The following is a 19,562-nucleotide window of genomic DNA, read 5'->3' as shown; positions in this document are numbered from 1 at the left end:
TGCTGGGACTCCAGGCCTGACCTTGGAGAATCTCATCATCAGTTCCTTTTGTTGGTACCCAGTTACAAAAATTCACCCCAGCAGTATGTTCACAATGAAATAAGACACACTTAAGATTTCCCCCCATGTGGGGCACATGATTCGTGAGTTCCTTATATATGCTGTTGCCCTAAGGGTGATCTAGCTCACGGCACAGCACACTATTGAATTGAAACATGAGTGTTGTCCTGCTCAAATATTTGAGGGTGAGACTCCTCGTGTCGTTTCCTACACAGACTCAGTATCTTACATCTGTTTACATGGGCAGCCATTGTGTGAGAGTTGGACAGGAAACTCATTAGAATCACTTGTCAAATGTCACCTCTGAAGAGGAAAGCTCACTGAGGACTAGGGGACTTTCTGCTTGAAAGCAACAGCATGGCCACCTAGGTACCCTGAGGCAGTCTGCCATATTGTATAGACAAGACTACCCCACGAGCTGCTGGCTTCAAGGAGGTCTCTAACGCAAGTTTGTAAGTCACCGAAGAAGATAGAGAGAAGGAGTGGGGATGAGGAAGAGTCTGTGGCTCAGGACGGACACTCCAGACTGTTTCAGCAGATTTCACAGTTGTTGGAGAAAGAGCAGGCTTTCTGCTTTCTCCAGCAACTATGTTCAGATAGAATGGTTGTGAGGCCATAGACACTGTAAGGACTCTGACACCCACTTACTGCAGAACGGCCAATCTGACATTAATATCTACTAGTTAGACTCTAGCTCACCAATACACATCATTCCAGTTTTCTCCACATTTTCTTTTAAAACCGTTCTTTAGGAATGAGGCAATTTCTGAAAATTGACTGAACACAGCCCCGAAATAACTGATCTCGGAGGCAAAGGGAAGGAGAGAAGGAAGTGTCACATTAAGATGGTGACTGCTTGTTTATGCCTCACTACTTTGCAAAGCATTTCAAACACATCATTTGGTCTGCCCAGAAGTGGTCATCATCCTGTCAATCAGGAAAGAGATGCAGAAGTGCCACAGGCAGGGGTTGTGCTCTTCAGTGCTGAGCTGGCTGGAGTGAAGCCCGCCCCCATGTTTAACCCATGCTTCTCTTTGTGCCACCTGGTTCCTGCAGCAGGCCTACAGCAAGCTCAGTCCCCAGGGCTCTTCACAGGGCTTCAGGGACAGAAGGGAAAGCCAACAGTAATAGTCATCATAATAACTTATTAGCTACATTGATTCAAAGAAAACAACATGAAAAAACAAAGATCCTTGTCATGTTCTAAAAGGTGTGTTATGCGTGTCTGATACACATAAGAGATAGGTAATGTTTGTTGTTTTTGTGACGAGGGTCTCATGTAGCTAAGGCTGGCTTCAAACTTGTCACATAGCTGAGGATGATCTTGAACTGCAGATTGTTATGGGACATAATTCTTAGGGAGTTGTGAACCCTAGAAAGGTAACTGACAATTACAGATCAAAGTAAATATGGATACCGCCAAAATCCACCTTGGTGAACTGAATTATTGGGGTTACTCCCAGAATACAGATGGGAGGTTACTTACAGAAGCAGAAAGAAGGCAGCATCACTGAGGTGCCATTTGATAGGAAGTCACAACATGCCTACACAGTTGGGCTTGCCTGGCGGACCACCTAGTTATTTCTGTGTAAAGCGCACGCGGCCATGTAATCTATGCACATGCGTGGAGTAGCCACATGCGGTCCTTTACACATGCACATCCCTCTCTTTAAAAAGCCATTTTGCACAGGTCTCTTCTCTCCTCTTCTCTCTTCCTTTTCTCTTGACCATGTGGCCTGTCACATCTGTCTCCTCCTATCCTATATTAATAAACAGCTCTTCTGTGGATTTGTCATGTTCGGGATGTGTTCCTCGTGGGGTAAGAGCGCCAAAATAACTAACATTCTGGTGCTGTGAGGGAACGGGTGCTTCTGGGTGCCCTGTGCCTGGAAACCCAGGGACCGGGGACTCTGCTCCTTACGCCGCAGACCACTGTCCATTCACCTGGCCACACAAGTCTGCACACAACACCGCTCCTCTGATTGGTGAGTTTTCCCCTTTTCGGCTAGCGTAAAACGGTTTCCTGAATCCGTGAGAATGACCGTTGAGCGTCCGGCACCTCACTGGTTATTCTTGAAACCAGGGGAACCCCTGGCCACGGTCTTCACTGGCTACAGTCGACCGGTATCGCAGGCCTAAATTTCCAGCCATCCTCCACATCTGCAGCTTGAGATATTTCTCACAATAGGATCACCACCATCGGGTGCGTCCTGGGGCTGTGTGAAGCCAGCACGTTTTGCACGCTCAACCAGGCGATTGGACGTTAAGGATTCCCAGGGAATCCTTGCTTCACACAGCAGCCCCCACTTCTCAGCTGACGAGCAGATGAATCAGCTTGTGCCCAAGATCCGTCCTTGGTCTCAGGGAGATCTTGGCTCCAGATCACATTTGCTTTTTTATTTTTCTGCCTCTCCGCTGCAGACATGGGAAATAAGGCTTCCAACCTGATCAGTCCTTCTCCCTTATGCTGTCTTCTTGAAGCTTTACTTAAAGATTCCTAAGCTTATCCATCTCTGTACTGAGAGATGGCCCAGGTATGCTTTAGAAAATAACAAAAATCCCAATATCTTATGGGAGTTATCTAATTTTGGCCAGCGAACAGGCAAATGGAAAGGGTTGTTCTCTATCATAGCTTTCTTCTCCAGTGTTAAACTGTCTCTTCTGGACTCCTTCTCTCCTGCTCTTGTGCTCCTAGCTATGCCCAAACGGGAAGATTCTCTGACTCCGGAATCTCTGACTCTAGATGCTGCTAATGAACCTCCACCTATCCGACCTCTGACTCCCACCCCTACTCCTAGGGCGTCTGTTCCTTCAGCTCCTCTTCCGGATTCTTCTTCCTCGGCAGTGGCCGTTTCCAAAGGCCCTGCTCTGGCTCCAACTTTCATTTCTCCTTCTCTCTTCCCTCCGCGCTGTCTCTCTCTCCCTCTTTCTCTCAGTAAAGCTCTAGAAAGACTCGATACAACAACCGAGGACCTGCTGACTGCTGCTGCTTGCCACCTCCTCCCCTGTCCAGCGAGACTGCAAGCGCATGCGCATCCCTCGCCTCCGCTGGACCCTATACAGCTACCCTGATACCGCCATGGTTCTTCACAGCGAGTCTGCTGTTCTTGCAGCTGTAGTCTGAGCTATATCTTTGTGACGGACATCCTGGGGGTTGTCCTTGGGCTGTGCTGGCAACGGGAGGCACATTTTTACTCCTGACAAGGAGAAAAATGTCATCTGGGGTATACCGGGTAGACCACTGCACCACAGTCACAGCCTTTCCCATCCCTTGATGAAGAGGATGGTGAACTTGAGCTGATTCTTAGATCTCTCTCCATTCTTTGGGGACGCCCAAGATTGGAGTCTGATCCCGGTTTGTTATTTTAATTTTTTATTTTTCTCTCAGCTACAGCCATGGGACAAAGGGGCAGATACATTGACCACCTACATTGGTGGATAGGGGCAGGTACTGGTAAACCTGGCCACATAACAGCATAAACCTGGCCACATAACAGCGTCGCAGGAACTTCTGCCATCAAATGGGCAAATAAGAGTTACGTCCATGCTTTCTGCTGAAGCTCTAAACCCTTCTCCTTCCCCACTTCTGCATCTGCCATGTGTAACCTTTTCTGTCTGACTTCTGTGCTGGCGGTGGGCAGGCTCAAACGCATGCTTGGGTGGTTCCTAAGACTCACCCTAACTCACCTTAACTCCACCCACTCATTCTCAAGCTGCCTTGAGAAGCACAGACGGGTCTAAAAGCAGGTGAGATCTAAACAATTAAGTTTACAATAATTAGGATGGCTCCTAAGCCCCCCCCCCCAAATAAATCAGTTTATAGCCTCAGGCAAGTCTTCCAAAAGGACTGGTTTACAGTCTGCCTACTGGCAGATCTTCCAAAAGCTGTCCTTTAGCCACCAATTGTCAGGAAAAAAATTCAGGACAGGGAGTAAAATCCGTCTCTTGTTCCCAGCTAAAAGTTAAGTATCTGGAGAGCAAGGCTCCTGAAACCATGGGCAAAAGAGTCATCTGTGGCATTTAAGGTGTGCCAGGGAAGAGATAGAAGCCCGAAAACAAAATTGCCAAGTGCTGGCACTCGCTGACTCCCAAAAGCTGTTGGGTCCCTGTTTTAAGTGAAAAAGGCCATGGGCTAGCAAATGCCTTGCCCATCAACAGCCTTGCTAAAGGTGCCGCCTAGAGGAACAACCAGTCAGCTGACTGCCCCCAGGCCCCAAGACGCATGGGTACATCAAGCTAAGACCTCCAGCAAACCTAGGCTTGGCTACAGACACAGCAGGGAACCCAGAACTCAGCAGGGAAGCGATCAATTTCTTTCCTTCTGGACACCAGAGCCATTGACTCAGTCCTGGCAGTTTTAGGATGTCACTCCTCCTTTCTATTGTCGGGAACAGAGGACAGCCTTATTTACCTCACCAGATTTAATTGTACTTTCAGAGTTACTTAATGAGAAGGATTTCCAACTAAGATAAGAGCTCATTGTCTCATTTCAAAGTTACCGCCTGTGTTTCTCATGTGCACACAGACAGGGCCATGATCTTTGCCTTGTTCCTAATTCAAAAAATAAGTTCTCATGCATTCTCAAGCTCCAGAGGACACCAGGATCCACTGCCTTGTCACCAATTCCAGAGGAATAAGGTATCACCCCTTCCTTTCCCAACTAGGGCCACACAGAGCCGGAGGCAAAAGGGACCATCAAAATATCCAGGTGGTAAGGATATAACAGTCTATCACTGTTCAATACTGATCACCTGTGTTTCCTAAATGCTACACTAACAAAACAAACAGGTGCCTTAAATAAAGTACCTCGAATAAGGCTTGTCTCAGGTAAAAATCAAGCAGAGTACTAAAACATCACAGCCACCTTTTTAACATGTCTCCATCCGGACAGGCCAGATCTACCTCAGATAAATGTCAACTCCAAAAAAAATAATAATGAGTCTTTTCTCTAAGCTTTTTGTGTCACCAGTATCATGTCAGACAGAAGGTTTCCAGCCATACCATGAAGGACGGACAGCTGCAGGACAAGGCATGACAGAACTTCATCCCAGGACCAGCCACACCATGAAGGATGGACACAGCTGCAGGACTTCATCCCAGGACCAGCCACACCATGAAGGATGGACACAGCTGCAGGACTTCATCCCAGGACTTCAGGAGTCAGCTTCCTCATTTCCCTCCAAGAACCAATTGACGCCCACCATTCAGGCTGAAGCAGTCTTTGTGAGAAATGGCACCCCATACCCACTCATCCACATTTTTTTTTCTTTTTTCTTTTTTTTTTGAGAGAAAAACAAGTCAGGAATGATAGGAAGTCACAACATGCCCACACAGTTGGGCTTGCCTGGCGGACTGCCTAGTTATTTCTGCGTAAAGTACGTACGGCCATGTAATCTCGTGCATGCATGGAGTAGCCACATGTGGTCCTATGCACATGTGCAGCCCTCTCTTTAAAAACCCGGCGCCATTTTGCACAGGTCTCTTCTCTCCTCTTTTCCTCTCTTCCTTTTCTCTTGACCATGTGGCCTGTCATGTCTGTCTCTTCCTATCCTATATTAATAAACAGCTCTTCTGTGGATTTGTCGTGTTTGGGACATGTTCCTCGTGGGGTAAGAGCACCAAAATAACTAACACCATCCCCCAGCATGGATAACAGTTCACACAGTCTGGAAACCGGACACATTGCCCAGCCTGTAGTAGCTCAGTTGGTCTGAGCCTCTTCTGAGGCAGCTTGGCTTATCTGAGTGTCTCTCAGCAGTCCTTATAGCTCACGTGCTTGAGGAAGACGTAGAGGGACCACCAGAAGCCTTTGCATTATTTACTTCCTAAGTTTGGCAAACTTCCCTGAAGGGTGGAGTATTTCACACATACACAGCCCCCATACCCTTAGAACATTTTTTGTTTCACCTCCTCCCTTTTAACATCCTGATGGGGGCCTGGAGAGATGGCTCAGAGGTTAAGGACCACTGACTGCTCTTCCAGAGTTCCCAGCACCCACATGGTGGCTCACAACCATCTGTAACGAGATCTGGTGCCCTCTTCTGGCCTGCAGGCAGAACACTGTATACATAATAAATGAATGGATGAATGAATAAATAAATATTTTTTTAAAATCCTGATGGGCATTGTGGTCTCCCAGGCCTTTAAACCCAGCATTGGAGAGGTGGAGGCAGGCAGATGTCTAAATTTGAGGTCAGCCTGGTCCCTATAGCCAGTTCCAGGCCATCCAGGGCTACATACTGATACCTTGTTTCAAAAAACCAAAGACAACAACTTTTGGAAATGGGAGGTCCAGCCTCTTAACTTGCTTCCCAGGGGGCCCAAGAGAGATGCTATCAACAGCAGGGGAAATGAATCTGGATACACTAGACTCTTGTGTCTGTTTGCTTTATTCCTATATAACTTCTGTAGATGAACAGTCTTATTTTAAATAAGAAACACAGAGCCAATTGCAGAGTTAGAAGCCCACGAGGTCAGAGCAGTAGCTGAGAGCTGAGACTTAAAATGGCCTTTCTTACTCCTAGCTGTCACTGCCGTCCTTCCCCTCAGAAAGAGGCCTACTTCCTGTGTGTATGTCCTTTTTATTGACTTTCTGTTCTGCCTTTTCATTGGTTGTAAACCCAAACACATGACCTCCTCATCACTACCTGTCTATAGAGACCTCCAGGTCTTCTACGGTTGGTATTGAGATTAAAGGCGTGTGTCACCAAGCTGGCTGTGTCCTTGAACACACAGAGATCCACCTAGCTCTGCCTCCCAAATGCTGGGATTAAACCGCCCCGCTTCTGCTATGATTTGCTATTAGCTCTTACCTCCAGGCAACTTTTATTAACATATAAATAAAATCACATTTCAGTACAAATAAAATATCACCATAAACCTCTATCTTTCAGTTCTATCCTGAGTCTCAGTTCCTCTTTTTACCTACTTTTTCTGTCCCCTCATAGCCCTGGTAATAACAGCCCATATGCTTTTTGTCTCATCTTTGTCCTCTGTTCCTTCATCTTCCATCTATCCTTCCTGGCTTCTTACTCCTGGCCTTGATAAACTCTACAAGAGATCTGCCTTATCCTCTACAGAATCTCTGTCGTCCTCTCTTTCCTGTGACCACGGGTTCTGTGTCCTTCCCTGGAATTCTGCTCCAGTCCTTACTGCACATGGTTATGTAAAAAGCCCTATTGTCCTCAGTCAATCTCTCTGCCATGCCCCTAGGCATGAAGGAAGTGGTTGGTCAGAGCTTTATTTGCCCAGGAAACAAAGCTATGCATCTACAGCCTCGCCTGCCTTCTAGGCCCTGGAGGAGTGGGTGGTGGTAGGGGAGTAAGAGTTAGTTGTCTAGTGGATCAGCAGGTCTGAGAAGCTGAACTGTTTGCCAAGTGGCCTAGTCGTGTATGGGCACACAAGAATTTCATAGCAGAAGACAGCTGAAATATTAAAAACTGAATATTAGATATTTCATGATAAATGACTTCCTATTAGAAAAATGCCTTGAAATTTCTAGGTATAGCTTTAATACACAGCTGAATCTCTATAATATATTCTTGCGGCCTGCAAGGAACAACAGAAAACAAATAGACAAAAAAGTCCCTGTTGCTTCACCTCCACTTTAACATCCTATATTCTAGCCAGCTTCACTCCAAGTTGGGAGGTTTTATTCTCAGAGGAAACTGCTACACAGCACTGATCCTCTTGATTCCATCTGTAGACTGAAGTTTCTGTCCTGCCTGGTCCAGTCCCAAATAAACACACAGAGGCTTCTATTGATTACAAACTTTTGTTTTGTTTTTTGTTTTTCGAGACAGGGTTTCTCTGTGTAGCTTTTGCCTTTCCTGGATCTCGCTCTGTGGACCAGGATGGCCTCGAACTCACAGAGACCTGCCTGGCTCTGTCTCCCGGGTGTTGGGATTAGAGGCATGTGCCTTTAAATCTGTGTTTTGCCATGTGGCTTTGTGGCATTACATGTATTCTATTACATCTTGCTCCCCCAGCAGCGCTGAGTGTCTTCTCTGACTAAGGGTCTGAGCGATTATTTTTATAAGCTGCTGAGGTCCAGGCGGGACACAGGAAAACTTCCAGCTACAATCTCCCAAGTGCTAGAATTTCAGACGTGTGCCACCACACTGGGTAGTGTGGTATTGATAATATTGATTATCAAGTTGACAGGATCTAGAATCCCTAGAAGACAGTCCATGCCTGCGAGTTGCCACTGGCTGTGTCTGAGAGGGAATATTTTAAGTAGCTAACTAAGATGGGAGGACACACTCTAAACATGGGCAGCTGTGGATGTGGGGAGCAGAGCTTAGATCTGAGCTGGGCACGTTTGGCTGTCCTAGTAAATTGGATGTGTTATTATGAGATAAAGGATTAGATACTTTTTGGGTGGAGAATTCTAAGCAACTAAATGGAGTTGCATGAGCTGAAAAGATAAAGATAAGGTGTGGAGCAGGTTTGGGGCAAGGTCAGATGTTCAGTATTGATCATGTTACTTTGAGATTATTTGAAGGAAAAGGTAGGCAACTGGATATAAGCCTGCAGTTCCTGCTAGAAATGAAGTCTGGTATTTACACACTGAATGAGACTGCCCCGGAAGTGGAGAGGGATGAGGCTGGAGTAAGTATGACACTGGGACAAGAAGGAGAATGTCAGGGAGCCAGGAGAGTGTGGTGTCCGCAAGCCCTGAGAGCATGCTGCCAAGACTGGAGTTCCCTTGTGTTCGCAGCTGCTGGAAGAGAGATGAGAACTGGGGGTTGGCCTGTTTGACGGAGGAGACAGTGTTGCTGGTCGTAGGAGCAGTTCCAGCTTGCAGATCTCTGGTGCAGAGCGCAAGCGAGGATGAAAGAGAATTCACAAAGCCACACAGTGGGCATAGTGCATGATCGGAAAAGACCGCATGTTCCATCTAAGATCAGGGACAAGGCAAGGATGCCCATTTTTAACACATCTGTTTAACACGGAGCTGGAATTTTAAGCCTAGGCAATTACGCAAGAAAGAGAGACAAAAGGCATCAAAATTGGAAAGAAAACGGTGAGATTATGTCTGTTTACATGCTATGATTCTGTATGTAGAGAAACCTGTTAGAACTCACAAATGAATTCTTCTAAAGATACAAAATACAAAATCAACATAAAAGTCAATTGTATTTCTCTACCTTACCAATGAACAGTCTGAGAAGGGATTCAGAAAAACAATTCTATTTACAGTAGCATCAAAAGGAATAAAAAGTCTTGGGACTCAACCAAGGTGATGAAAACTATAAAATATTGCTAAAGGAAATCAAAGAAGACGTAAGTAGATAGATTCCGTGCTCATGCATGGAAAGGCTGAAAGTCAGTGAGTGCTACTCCCAAGTTATCAACAGAGTCAGTTCAATCCCCAGAGTTTTGGTTTAGTTTTCACATTTTTGTTTTACAGACAGAAAAACTGTCTTAAACTCCATATGGAATTTCAATGGAGCCCCTGAAAAAAGTAGAACAAAGCTAAAGGAGCCACTTACCCTCATGTTAAAACTTACCACGCTGCAGTAATCAGAACAGTGTACTGCTGGCATAAAGACTGACATACAGACTAATGAGATGGGGGAGAGAACCCAGAATAAAGCCCTTGCTTATGTGGTCAAAGAAATGGTTGTTGTTGTTGTTGTGTTTTTGAGACAGGGTTTCTCTATGTAGTCCTGGCTGTTCTGGAACTCTGTGTAGATCAGGCTGGCCTTGAACTCATAGAGATCCTCCTGCCTCTGATTATGGAGTACTAGGGTTAAAGGTATGCACCATTATACCCATTATGGCCAAATAATTTTTAACAAAGGTGTTAAGATCAGTCAGTTGGAGAAAGATAGCATTTTCAATAAATGGTACTGGAAAAAAACTGGATATGCATAGGTAAAGGAGTGAACTCAAAACCTTACTTCTTATCATCATGTACAAAAAAATAACTCACAAAGAACCAAAGACCTAATTGTGCTAAGGTGTAGCTGGAGACCTTCTCTCCAGCCCCCACCAAGCCCTGTTAGTCTGACAACCCACTTATAAAATAAACACACAGATGCTTATATTACTTAAACTGCTTGGCCATTAGCTCAGGCCTACCATTGTCTATCTCTTACTCTTATATTCAGCCCATTTCTATTAATCTATACTTTGCCACATGGCTCGTGGCTTACCGTCACCTTACATCTTCCTTGTCCTGGCGGCTGCTGGCCGTGTACCCTCCTGCCTTCTTGTTCTCCCAATTCTCCCCTCTCTTAGTCCCGCCTATACTTCCTGCCTGGCTACTGACCAATTAGTGTTTTATTTACCAATCAATCACCCACAGCACTTCCCCCCATTTTTTTTTCAAAAACGAAGGTTTCTAACTTTAACATAGTAAAACTACATATAACAAAACAATTATCAAGAATTATAGTTACAATATTAAGGAAGATGTCCTATCTATCTTATATTTGTGAGTCTAAGGTTTTATATCTAACTTATCTTTTATCATAACTAAGGAAAATTGTAACTATCTAGCTTCAACTACATCAAAGACCTCAGAAGGATATAATATTACTTGAGAAACGGGAGAAGGATGCAAGCAACTTTTGGGAATCTTGTGACAATAGACAGACAGCTGGCAGCCTAGACAATCATCCAATGTTCCTTTGTGAAGTTGGGGCATTTGTCTTCAGCCCACAGGGCTAGAGTCTCTCGGTCACTTCTCTCAGTGTCCTGTAGAATGTCTGGCAGTTTCCTCTGTGAAGCAGGAACCCAAAGGACCATTTTGCCAAACAAAGTTCAGTGGTCACCTTTCTATGGGTCCTGCATATCCAGTCGATCAAGCAGTCCAGGCAAGAACAGTTTCTTGCCCAAATGGCTATTTTTGTCAAGGGGAAGATAAACTCCATATGGAGTGTCTTCGATGCCCATCTTCCTCTCTGAAGTAAATTGGTGCTGTCAGGAGCAGACATGTCCCACCGTCAAGAAAGTCTAAATTTTTAAAATATTTTAAATGCCATATTCTATAGGTCTCTGAAGTATTTGAAGATTACCTATCTATCTGAAATATATCTATGTCTACCTAGAAGACTTAACTAACATGGCTATGAGTATGAGTACTCATAGATGAGTAATTATTAATTTATTTTTAATTATCCATTACAGTTTTAAATGAGCTGTACAAACATAATACCTTAAACAAGAGTAGAAATATACACACAGGATAACAAAATTAACTTTAACTTTGTATCAACAGACTAAAATCTATACCAATGTAGAACATTTTAAACAAGTTGTTGCTCTTTAAAGGTTACTTCATTAATCTACCCTTTCATCCTATTATATCTATATCATATCCCCTTTTCTTCTTTAGAAAGAGATCACATTTATAATCAACCTGATTGAAATAAAAATATTGGTTTTTCTCTGTCCCACACCAGAGGCTCTTCTGATTTAGGACACAAGAATCTCTTAACCTTTTTTTTTTTTTTTTTTTTAAATCAATATTCCTGGGTTTAGAGATGGAGTGAGCCAATTCCATCTCCAAAGCCAGATTGATATATTTGGGAATTTGGGTGTAGTTTCTCTTACTACTTCCTGCTGGAGGGGGGTGCTGTATCTTATGGGGACACAAAGAAAATTTTAGGATTATGGAGTAGTCTGTGAGGGTGTATTGTTTGAGCCAGTTGCCTTAAAACTGTTGTGGATGTTGGATCATCTGGGCTATGGTGACACTGGAGACCATTCAGGGGTTCTTGGCTGGTCAAACCTGATGTATCTTAATCTGGAACAAATCCATAGCCTCTGGCTTTCTGTGGAAACAAAAGCAGAGACTCTTTTCCAAAGCAACATATCCTTATATCTAAATTTTGAAGTCAAGGTACCTTTAAAATTTACATATTTGTTTAAATCAATAGCTTTTACAATCAAATCTTTTTCTGCAGTTAAAAATCCCAAAAACGACACAATCCAGATTCTCTGTGTAATAGCCATCTTTATGTGGCTTATTTTTTATACTACCTTTACTGTCTCTTTAAAGACTTTATTTTTAAAAACTATGTATTTCTTTATATAACTGTATATATATTTTTCTCTCTTACAAGCCTACGTACATTTTTACACACATTGCAAAGCATTTAAAGTCTTGTTCCATCTGAATTTGTCTTATTGTGAACCAATTGCTTTAAACTGAAGCATTTTTAAGACTGAAACGTCAGCTATGGCTGCTGGCTCCACCCACCTCAGCTTCCTAATGTGGCGGTGGTACAGTTTACCGTCAGCTCTGGGTCTGGAGCCATGTGTACCATCAACTATCAGAAGCAGTTCTATCAAAGCAGCATGTAGCCCAGAAACCTTTTTTTTTTTTTTAACTAGCAAAAACTATATCCAACACACAGAATAGTGTGCAGCTTGGAAACACCTCTGTGTAGGTCAAGTCTGCACACACACACACCATGAACCTGCCATAGACTAGCTCAAACATGCAGGCTGCTGCTAAGTTGAGAGAGACAACTAGGAAGCTGTTTTTAGCTCCATTTTGAATTGCTTATTAAATATTCTCAGGTTTAAGGTGGAAACTCGAGCTGTTGGGCACCATTTGTAGCTGGAGACCTTCTCTTCAGCCCCCACCAAGCCCTGTTAGTCCGACAGCCCACTTATAAAATAAACACACAAATGCTTATATTATTTAAACTGCTTGGCCATTAGCTCAGGCCCACCATTGTCTATCTCTTACTCTTATATTTAGCCCATTTCTATTAATGTATACTTTGCCACGTGGCTTTTGGCTTACCAGTACATTACATCTTGCTTGTCATGGCGGCGGCTGTTAGGTCTCTCCTGCCTTCCTGTTCTCCCAATTCTCCTCTCTTTTAGTCCCACCTATAACTCCTGCCTGGCTACTGACCAATTAGTGTTTTATTTACCAAACAGTCATCCACAGCACCAAGGCTATAAAAACTCTTAGAAAAAAAGGGAACATCGTTATGCTGTTAGATTCAGGAATTATCTCCTGGATAAGACACCAAAGGCATTCACAACAATTAAAAAAAACTAGATTTCGTGAAAATTAAATGCTGTTAAGTGAGGATGTCAGTAAGCTGCCTACTATAAAGAAAAAAAAATAATACATGTTGGCAAGTAGATAAAGAAGCTGGTACTCTGTACTGTTGGAGGGATCCTCAAATGTTACCTCCAGAGCAACAACTCAAAAAGGCAATGGACTTGTCAGTTGGCCTGGGAGTGCTGCCTCTGTTGTGTGCCTGAAAGAAGTGACAGCAGATGTTGGTACACTACGTTCCTTTGGAAACAACTCAAATACCTAATGCTGACTGAACCGACAAACTGACGATTCAGCCTTTAGAAGGAAATAGATTCTGCCCTCTGCTAAAGCACACATGACCTTGGCATCACATGCAGCATTGTGCTATGAGAGAATAAAAGTCACAAAAGACAAGTGCTGTGTGACTGCATATCCGAGGTACTTCAGTGTTGTCCAGACCTGAGGGGCAGAACGGATGGAAAGTGGTTGTTTCTGGGGCCGGAGGGAGGGGAGAGGGGATAGTTAGTGCATAATGGGCCCAGCACTTCAGTTACAAGGTGGAAAGTTTCTCTGGAGGTGGATGATGATGATGGTTGCTCGTGCTGAGTGTACTAAATACCACTGGAGGATAAGTACCAACGGCTGATTTGGTAACTTGTATTTTGTGTAGTTTACCACAATAAAACAAAAATGGAGAGGGCAAAGAGATCTAGTTTGGTATTGGGACAGGAGCCTACAAACAGGCCAACAGTAGAGAAGGAGAGCCAGAAGCAGATCCACATCCGTGGATGACACACATGTAATGTATATGCTGAGCTCGTGCTGTAGGACAAGGCATGTATGTGTGTGTGTGTGTGTGTGTGTGTGTGTGTGTGTGTGTGAGACGAAAGGCATTTTCAGAATACAGTATTGAGACAATTGCATGTCCATTTGGGGGAAAGAATGATGCATGTCTCATGCCTTGCACAACAGTTAAACCCAGGTGACAACCAATTCTAACTTTGAAAGGCAGAACATTGGGGTCTATTAGAATATAATATAAAGTATGCGTATGACCCAAGGGTAGGAAAAGAATTTTTCAACAGGATGCAATGAACATTCCCCCAAGAAAAAAACAAATTGAGAAATTGAATCATATTTGAATGCTGACCCTCTTGATTTTCAAAGACAGTGAGGGAGCATAAAAAATGAGCCGCAGAGAGGGGAAGGGATTTGCCACCCACATGACTGACAGAGAACCGGCCTCTCTACTAAACAAACACATGACAAGTTTGGAGAAGGGGGATCCAAGAAGAAAATAGGCTACGGAATTGAAAAAGGCCTTTCCCAGTTTTCAGGGGCAAATCCTGAGGGGGTTGAGATACAAGAGATGTCTTTCCTTTCTTTGTTTCCCTGATATGTTTCTAAGGAATCAAGACTTTTGTAAGCAAAATCGGGGAAGAAGCATCTTGGACAGGATATGAAGTTGGACACAGTAAGGACCTGGCCAAGCCTGGGCGTCACCTGGCAGGAAACTCATGTGTGAACCCTGCTCATGGCTGTTTCTGTACCCGTCTCATCAAGTCAAAGCTGTGAGATCCAGAGGTGACTTTGGGCAAAAGGTTCTTCATGGGGTTGGAGAGATGGCTGGGCAATTAACACTTTATACTCTTCCAGAGGACCATATGGGGTAGTTCACAACTCTATGTAACTTCAGTTCTCGGAGGTCTGATGCCCTCTTCTGGTCTCTATGGGCACTGCACTCATGTGTACATCCCCTCCATACACATGTACACATGATTAAAAATAAATACCTTTAAAAATGTTTCTGTGTGCTGAAGGCAGCAGATTCCAAAGAGCTGCTAGCTGTCTGCAGCTGACCATATACCCTGCAGATGGACAGAAAGTCCTTCCTTGATGATCGGATCCTCTGTTCATGTCTACCACACTTCATAAAACCCAACATCATCATGGCCAATGAATCCCTGAAACACTACTGAGGCTCTCTGTCTATCAGAGAAAGACAAATTAAACCACAACAAAATACCACTCTGAACTCACTAGAGTGTGTGGAATTGAAGAGGCTAATTGTATGCAGGGGTCTTAGAGAGCTGTAACAACTGGAACTTGCTAGTTATCCTGGTAGAAGCTAACCCTGTGAATCCTGTTGTAAAAGGATAACCATCAGCCACTAAGTTGCAGTTACACTTCTAAGTCTTTACCCAATGGAAATGTGTGTACATGGGTCCCCTAGACACGTACAAGAACGTTTGTAGAAATGCTGTGACAGTCCCAAACTAGAAGCAACCTAAATGGACAGCAATAACAATAGCTAATTGTGTTGTTCTATGTATAAAGGTTATGGTGAGCAGCCTCCAAGACCAGTTACCTCCAGTAACCCCCTGCCTGCTGGCACTCTATCATTGTGTTCCCTCTCCTAGACAAGGTCCAGGCTCTGTGGCCAGTAGTATGTGGACAGCAGTGATGGTGTGCTACTTTAAGGACTGGGTTGGCTATAGATGACATCATAGGTTCCATCTTGGGAGCATACTGTTTCTCATGTGACTCTTGGTTCCTTGGCACTGAGGAATCTGTCATGGGCAGTCCTATGCTGAGGTCCACTTGAAGCGAAGTCCCATCTGAACAGCCATGGGCACTAGTTCTGAAGGGGCTCTTCCAGCTCCTTCTAAATCCTTGGAGAGCACAGACTGAGCGATAGCTTGATGGCAGCAACAGAGAGACTGCGGCCTGGCTAAGCCACTCTCAGATTCCTGGCTCAGATGTGACAGCAGAGATGCTGGTCTAAGCAGCTCCCTGCTGGGTGATTTTTTAATGTAGCAATAGGGCACCTGTGCAATGGGATTCGATGAAGTGGCAGATACTAATGAAATGAAGTTATGTAGCTGGAAGGTTTTTCCAGGCCCAAGTTCCTCCAATCCTGCCTGGCTCCATAGACCCTCGGCCACTCATAAAATAATCATTCAGAGGCTTAATATTATTTACAATTGAATGGACTATGGCAGGCTTCTTGCTAGCTAGCTCTTATATCCTTTTGTTGTTGTTGTTGTGTTTTTCAAGACAAGGTTTCTCTGTGTAGCTCTGGCTGTCCTGGAACTCACTTTGTAGACCAGGCTGGCCTCTAACTCACAGAGATCCACCTGCCTCTGCCTCCTGAGTGCTTGAATTAAAGGCGCTCTTGTATCTTAAATGAGCCCATTTCTATTCATCTATAAGTTGCTATGTGGCCGTGGCTTACTGGTACTTTCACATCTTGCTTCTCCTGCTGGCGGCTCGCAGTGTCTGCCCCACTCTCCTTTCTCCTCTCTCTATCTCTCTTGGATTTCCCCACCTGGCTCCATCCTGCTCTGCCATAGGCCAATGCAGATTTATTTACCAACTAATCAGAGCAATACATATTCACAGAGTACAGAAAGACATCCCACAGCACTTCCCTTTTTCTGTCTAATCAAAAAGGAAGCTTTTAACTTTAACATAGTAAAATTATATGTAACAGTTATCAAGCAAGAATTACAGTTACAATATCTAGTCTATTTGTATTTGGCAAAATTAAAGAAAATATTCTACTTATCCTATATTTGTGAATCTAAAGTTTCTTATCTAACTTATCTTTTATCATAACCAAGGAAAATTATAACTATCTAGTCTTCAACTACATCCAAGACCTCAGAAGGATATAATATTACCTAAGTAAACAGGAAATGTATTGTAAGCAACTTCCAAAATTCTGGAAATGACAGAGACAGCTGCCTGCCTGGACAGTTATCCAAAGTTCCTCTGTAATATTTGGGATATCCATCTTCAGCCCACAGGCTTAGGGGTTGTTTAGTCACGTCTCCCTGTGTCCTGTAGAATGTTTTGCAGTCTCCTCTGTGAAGCAGGAACCTGAAGGACCATCTCGCCTTGTTTTGGCAAAATTTAGTGGTCATTTTTCTATCGGTCCTGTATGAGCAGTCTATATAACATTTTGTCAAGCAGTCCATGCAAGAGCAGTTTCTTGCACAAATGTCCAGTTCTGCCAAGATGATAAACTCCATATGGAGTGTCTTTGATGCCTATCTCTTTCTTTGAAGTAAATTGGTTCTGCCAGGAGCAGACATGTCTCATTGTCCAGGAAAGTCTAAGTTCTTAAAATATTTTAAATGTCATATTTTGTAGATCTTTGAAGTGGTTGAAGATCACCTAATTGAAATATATCTATGTATACATAGAAAACTTAACTAACATGACTATAAGTTTGATCATCTTGGATGACTAATTATTAATCTGTATTTCTTAATTATACATTACAATTTCAAATGAGCATTTGAACATACCTTAAACAAGAGTAGAAATATACATATAGTATAACAAAATTAGCTTTAAATTTGTAATAAACTAAAATCCATAGCAATGTAAAACATTTTAAATAAGTTACTTTTTATCCTATCATGTCTATAATATTTCACTTTCTTCTTTAGAAAGAGATTGCATTTATAATCAACCCCCTTTTAATAAAAATAAACATTTATAAATAATATTTTGGGAATTTGGGCAAGCTTTTCATACTACTTCCTGCTGGTTGAGGCAATCTAATGGGAATCCTGAGAAAATTAAGAATTATGGTCAAGTCCTGACTAGAGTAGTCTGTGAGGCTGCATTGTCTGAGCCAGTTGCCTTGAAACCATTCTGGATGTTGGATCATCTGGGCCATGGTGTCACTGGAGACCTCTCAGGGGGTCTTCCTTGGTCAAACCATAGTAGCCTGGAAGCAATCCAGAGGGTCTCATCTTCTGTGGAAACAAAAGCAGAGCCTCTTTTCCAAAGCAACATATCCTTAGACACAAATTTTGAAGTCAAGATACCTTTAAAATATGCATATTGATTTAACTCAGCAGCTTTTACAATCAAATGTTTTTCTGCAGGTAAAAATCCCAAAGACAATATAGTATAATATAATCCATCTTTACATGACTTATTTTATATTACTTTTACTGTCTCTTTAAAGACTTTATTTTTTTAAATTATCTATTTTTTTATATAACTGAATATATTTCTTCCAAACCTATGTACATTTTTACACCCACTGTAAACCACTTAGACATTTATTTCATATGAATCTGTCTTATTATGAATCTATAATTCTTCTCTGACCTGGAGAGATTTTAAACTACTAAACTGCATGTTTAGGACTCAAGCAGCAGCTTTGGCTGCTGACTCCGCCCATTTTACCTTTTCAGTATTGTGGAGGTAATTCACCTCCAGCTCTGGGAGCCCTGCTCTCCACTGACTCAGGGAGGCAGTGGGTCCACGCCTCCATCCAGCAATGTGTAGCCCAGAAACCTTTTTTTTGTCTGTACTAGCAAAAGCTAAATCCACCATGCAGTGTACTGTGTGGCTTGGAGATACCTCTGCGTACTGCAGCAGGAATCCTTCATGCTGCAGGTCAGGCCCACAGGCTGAGGCTGGCCCGAGAGACACACTAAGAAGCTGTTTTTAGCTTTGTTTTAGCATCTTTTTAAAAGTATAATCATTCAGAGGCTTAATATTATTTACAATTGCATGGCCTATGGCAGGATTCTTGCTAGCTAGCTCTTCTATCTTAAATTAACCCATTTCTATTAATCTATAAGTTGCCACATGGCCATGGCTTACCCATATTTTCACATCTTGCTTCTCCTGCTGGTGGCTCACAGCATCAGCCCCACTCTCCTTTCTTACCTCACTATCTTTCTTGATTTTCCTGCCTGGCACCATCCTGCCCTGCCATAGGCCAGTGCAGATTTATTTACCAACCAATCAGAGCAACACATATTCACAGAGTACAGAAAGACATCCCTCAGCAGTTACAGCTGTCAGTAGGAGTAAAGTGTACCAATACAACACTGAGTGAAAGAAGCCAAAGATTGTGTTTATTACCCCATTATCTAAGGCTTAAACACAAGGGGTGCTTGGCTAGAGGGCAAACCCAAGTCAGAGGAGAGAGTGATCACCATGAGTCGGGCAGGTGGCTGCTTTCAGGGAGGACAGTGGGGATTTGGAGGGGACATGGGGAAGGTGCTGGCCCCTTGCCAATGTGATGGTTCCTGATTCCTCTGATGGAATTGCAGGGGCATTTTGGAGAAATCTTGTGCTATACATTCCTTTTAACTCCTTTTCTGTGTATGCAAATACACACACACACACACACACACACACACACACACACACACACACTACAAATACAATAAGGGGACAAACATTATTGGCTATAAACTCTTCTACAGAAGAGTCTCATTACAAAAAAATTCATTCATTAAAAAGCCAAAGCACTGGAGTAGTCAGGGGGAAGAAGAGAAATGGGATCAAGGTGTGCTTTCTTCTTTCCTTCCCCTGCCCTCGGGGTCTCTCTGTGTAGCCTGGCTGTCCTGGAACTCACTCTTTAGACCAGGCTGGCTTTGAACTCACAGAAATCCACCTGCCTCTGCCTCCTAATTGCTGGGATTAAAGGCATGTGCCACCACACCCGGCTATT

The sequence above is a fragment of the Onychomys torridus genome, chromosome 19 (assembly GCF_903995425.1).
Source record: "Onychomys torridus chromosome 19, mOncTor1.1, whole genome shotgun sequence".
NCBI lineage: Eukaryota > Metazoa > Chordata > Mammalia > Rodentia > Cricetidae > Onychomys > Onychomys torridus.
This window is presented reverse-complemented; position numbering follows the sequence as displayed.